The following is a 5,020-nucleotide window of genomic DNA, read 5'->3' on the forward strand; positions in this document are numbered from 1 at the left end:
TATGACTGACTGTCTGCCTGTGTGTGTGTGTGTGTGTATGACTGTCTGCCTGTGTGTGTGTGTATGGCCGTCTGACTCTGTGTGTGTCACATACAACCAATACACGCATATCACACACTGTTAATACACCCATTACAAATATCACACATAGCATACATATCACACACAGTCATCACACCTACTATCACATACACAGACAACACAAACATTACAGCATACATGGATGACGGGGGGGGGGGGGGGGGCGCTGTGAAGATTTTTCGCACAGGGCGTCTAAATGCCTAAGGCCGGCCCTGGTCCCACCACAGGAAAATGTGAGCAGAGATCCATTAGTGTGCACAGGAGATGGTGGACGCCACTGCAGACTCCGAGATTGGGAGTTTTGGGGCCTTGCGGTGCAAAACTTCGGAGCCTGCGGCCTACTTGGGTGAGACGCGGGGCAGACGGCCGCTGCCCTGCCGACAAGCCTGACTATCCCGCCAAAACCCTGTGACACCTCCAACGGGCCCCATTCTCCCCCCCCTTGGACCGGGGGGGTTATCCCGGTCCCCACTGGTGGGAACTGACTCTCCGCAACACCCCCCCCCCCCCCGGTGTGGCCCACACCGGGCGTGACTCTGCCAATCACCCATCACTCACAGGCAGCCCCAGCAACAGAAAGCATTTCATACTCACCTGGGGATTAAGCGGTGAATCCCTACTGTCTCACCTCCGCACCGTGAACTTAGGCCTGGTCTCCACGACGGCCTTCCTGGGTCCTGAGCCCTAGAGGTCACCCCTCCAACCGCAGCCCAATGCCTGGACTGACTACACTTACCGGGAAATCCGTTGCCGGCCTTTAATGGAACCGGAACCGAGGGCACAGATGGTTGGCTCATACAGAGCCCGGGGCTGGCAGCGTGGCACACACCGGAGCCACCCCAATAGCTGGACGCAACTACTGCCCCACACGGATCGGAGGCACAGGAACAACACGACCGGCAAACCTTGCACACCTGACAACCTGCCAACGGGGAGCAGAGGGACTTTCCCAAAGAAACCCAGTGGAGCCATTCAGTTTGGTTTTGTTTTTAGTTGGAAAGCTTATTATCACCCTTAATTCACCTTAAGCAAGCCGTATTAATGTTATGCGATAAGGGCTTCATGCGGCCTTCAGTGACCCTCACCAGTTATGCTATACACCATGTGGACATTTAATGACTGCCTGATCATCAGATGCAATGCTATACACACTCCTGTCGTATTAGTTATGACATAGTACAGCTTGAACAGTGTAGCATCTTCACGTTCTTAGCAGTGTTATCATTGTACCACTTATATTATTTTGCACATATAAAGCAGCAGACTTGCTTTGTGGAAATTACTCCTCCACCAAGATCACACAGATTTTAAGACATCAAGAGGAATATCCAGAATTAAGGATGACTGATCATTTATTTAAAAGCAAGGCCTTCTCATCCGTGTACCAGCAGTATATGGTTCCTGTGTCCAGTGACGTCATGAATCTGATTCTCATATTTGAAGGAGAAGAAAAGTAAACCGTATGATACAGCAGTCGATGTTGGCTGCGGTACTGGGAGATATACAATGCCTCTAGCAAAAAGGTTCAAAAAGGTTATCGGTGTAGACATCAGTGAATCTCAGCTTGAGGAAGCCAAACAATTCTGTTCCTTGGAAAATGTAACTTTCCAGGTGGCTGCTTCTGAGAACTTACCCCTTGATGATGCATCTGTGGACCTTGTAAATGCAGGACTTGCTGCTCATTGGTTCAATGTGGAAAAATTTGTGCATGAAGCAGTTCGAGTTTTAAAGCCCAACGGCTGTCTGGCAGTTCATGCTTTTGTTCCAATTTTTAAATTACAAGATGGCAATAATGATCCAGCGCTAAATGTTGTTATGAAGCAGTGTTTAGACAAAATATCAGAATTCAAGTACGAAAACAACAATATTATGCATCACCAGTATGAAGAGGTGTTCAATGCTATACCATTAAAAGACAAGAAGTGGGTTACGGACATCCCCGTTGTATTTGAAATGTCTGTTGAAGAAATAATAGGATTTTTTCAGTCTATATACATGTATCAATAATTCCTGAAACATGATAAAAATGAAGCCATCAGATTCCTGATGCATCTTGAACAGAGGTTTTGTGACATTATAGGAGATGGGTCTGAGTCAGCCCTCATTAAGGTCCATATCAAACACTATTGTGTCCTAGCCTGCAAATCATCATGAGTCTGGAGAAATAATGGACTGGGGAAGAGATAGTGTAGCATGTGTCAACACTTTCCTCTTGTATTCAAAATTTGTAACATATTTAAAGCTCAACAGCAGAACAAGGAACATTTAGCAGATAAATACCATTATTTTCTGCCACATGATAATATTCCATCACACGATGGAAGAGCCAGGAATGAGGACACGTAAGCAGGAAGATTTCCAACTCTCCATATATATTTGTTTTTTGTCTCAACTGCCACATTCAAAAAATTCATTTATGGACACCAACCATCGGTAACATCCCTGTTGCTTTTGTAAAAGCACTCATGTTTACCGCATATAGAAAAGGTATGTTTAATGTCATAAAACTTACAATAAAATATATGTAATACATTACAATACGTTCATGTAATCTTTAAATAAAGAAAATATTGACCTTTGTTTGAAAAAAAAAAAAAAAAAAAAAAGGGACTGGAAGCTGTTTTATCCCACCATATAAATAAAATATAGGAAGAAAATAAATTAGGAAGTCTGAATTATAAATTATGTTCACTCTTTGCACATTTTTATAAGTATATATTTATCCTAATGAATGTTCACAAACAGGAAATTGTCACTAAAGAGTAGTGTTGTCGCGAACCCGAAATTTTCGGTTCGCGACAGCGAACGCGAACTTCCGCAAATGTTCGCTAACCGGCGAACCGCGCGAACCGCGCGAACCGCCATTGACTTCAATGGGCAGGCGAATTTTAAAACCAACAGGGACTCTTTCTGGCCACAAAAGTGATGGAAAAGTTGTTTCAAGGGGACTAACACCTGGACTGTGGCATGCCGGAGGGGGATCCATGGCAAAACTCCCATGGAAAATTACATAGTTGATGCAGAGTCTGGTTTTAATCCATAAAGGGCAGAAATCACCTAACATTGACACCTGTCCTCAAAGCCCTGCCCTGATACACACTGACACAGAGCAGAATAGGGACTGTTCCCCCTACATAGGGTCACTTGGAAGATATGGATTGACACCTGTCCTCAAAACCCCTGATACACACTGACACAGAGCAGAATAGGGACTGTTCCCTGTCCACAGAGACCATGATACACACTGACACAGAGCAGAATAGGGACTGTTCCCCGTCCACAGAGACCATGATACACACTGACACAGAGCAGAATAGGAACTGTTACCCCTACATAGGGTCACTTGGCAGGAATGGATTGACACCTGTCCTCAAAGACCATGATACACACTGGGGGGAGCTACTGGGGGAGCTACTGTCCTCCCCAACCCCTGCGCGGTGGGTGGGGGCCATAAATCACAATGGGGGGACCTACTGTCCTCCCCCCCTCGGCCCCCACCCCTGCGCGGTGGGTGGGGGCCATAAATCACAATGGGACGGACCTACTGATAGGAGTGGAGTATTGTTCATATCAGTTTAATACCTTCCGCGTCTCCTATCAGTGGACGTGTAAATGGCAGAGATTTTTAATTGTTGAATCCCCTCCCCTTTTTAGGCCAAGGTGGGAAGATGCTTAGACCACTGGTATATTGGTGCCATCTTGGAGGATTTTTTTTTGGTTTGGTTTTTGAAGCCACAGTGCTGCACCAGTGGGCCTAAAAATAAGGCATGTACACATGCCTGAAAAATTTGGTATTGTTGCAGCCGCTGCTGTAGCAGCGGGCAGAAAAATTTATGTTTGTTTCACAGGCAGAAAGTGCCCTAAAACATGGCGGCTTGAACCCTAGTTGGTGGCGGATAAGTCACGCAAGTCAAACGTCATTCAGAGCTAAAATACAGCAGCGTGTGGACCATTTTTAGCCCAAGGCAGCTCATCTCATCAGGCCTTTTTTAAGCGAATGTATCGCCCAGTGTCAGTCCCTTCGGGATCCATTCCTCATTCATCTTAATAAAGGTGAGGTAATCTAGACTTTTTTGACCTAGGCGACTTCTCTTCTCAGTGACAATACCTCCTGCTGCACTGAAGGTCCTTTCTGACAGGACACTTGAAGCAGGGCAGGCCAGAAGTTCTATCGCAAATTGGGATAGCTCAGGCCACAGGTCAAGCCTGCACACCCAGTAGTCAAGGGGTTCATCGCTCCTCAGAGTGTCGATATCTGCAGTTAAGGCGAGTCGCTCTCTGAGGGTGGATCCCGAAGGGCTGTGGCGATGCATAGGACTTAAAAAGGTCCGCATGTCCTCCATCAACAACACGTCTTTAAAGCGTCCTGTCCTTGCCGGCGTGGGAGGAGGAGGATGATGACTTCCACCTCTCCCCCTGTGAGATTCCCGTTGTGCTGTGACATCACCCTTATACGCTGTGTAAAGCATACTTTTTAATTTATTTTGCAAATGCTGCATCCTTTCCGACTTGTAATTCGGTAACATTTCCGCCACTTTCTGCTTATACCGGGGGTCTAGTAGCGTGGACACCCAGTACAGGTCGTTCTCCTTCAGCCTTTTTATACGAGGGTCCCTCAACAGGCAGGACAGCATGAAAGACCCCATTTGCACAAGGTTGGATGCCGACCTACTCATTTCCCGTTCCTCCTCCTCACTGATGTCATTGAAGGTATGTTCTTCCCCCCAGCCACGTACAACACCACGGGTACCAGATAGGTGACAACGAGCACCCTGGGATGCCTGTTGTGTTTGGTCTTGCTCCTCCTCCTCCTCCTCAAAGCTACAATCCTCCTCTGACTCCTCTTCCTCACAATCCTCTTCCAGCGTTGCCGCAGGTCCAGCAAGCGATGCTGATAAGGCTGTTTCTGGTGGTGATGGTGACCACAACTCTTCCTCTT

General features: G+C 46.9%; 1 pseudogene; it reads left to right on the top strand.

Annotated features, from left to right (window-relative positions):
- Positions 1-1,333: 1,333 nt before the first annotated feature.
- Positions 1,334-2,255, top strand: LOC134612349 (putative methyltransferase DDB_G0268948; annotated as a pseudogene).
- The last annotated feature ends 2,765 nt before the right edge of the window (positions 2,256-5,020 follow it).

Source organism: Pelobates fuscus, chromosome 5 (genome assembly GCF_036172605.1).
Source record: "Pelobates fuscus isolate aPelFus1 chromosome 5, aPelFus1.pri, whole genome shotgun sequence".
Taxonomy (NCBI): Eukaryota; Metazoa; Chordata; class Amphibia; order Anura; family Pelobatidae; genus Pelobates; species Pelobates fuscus.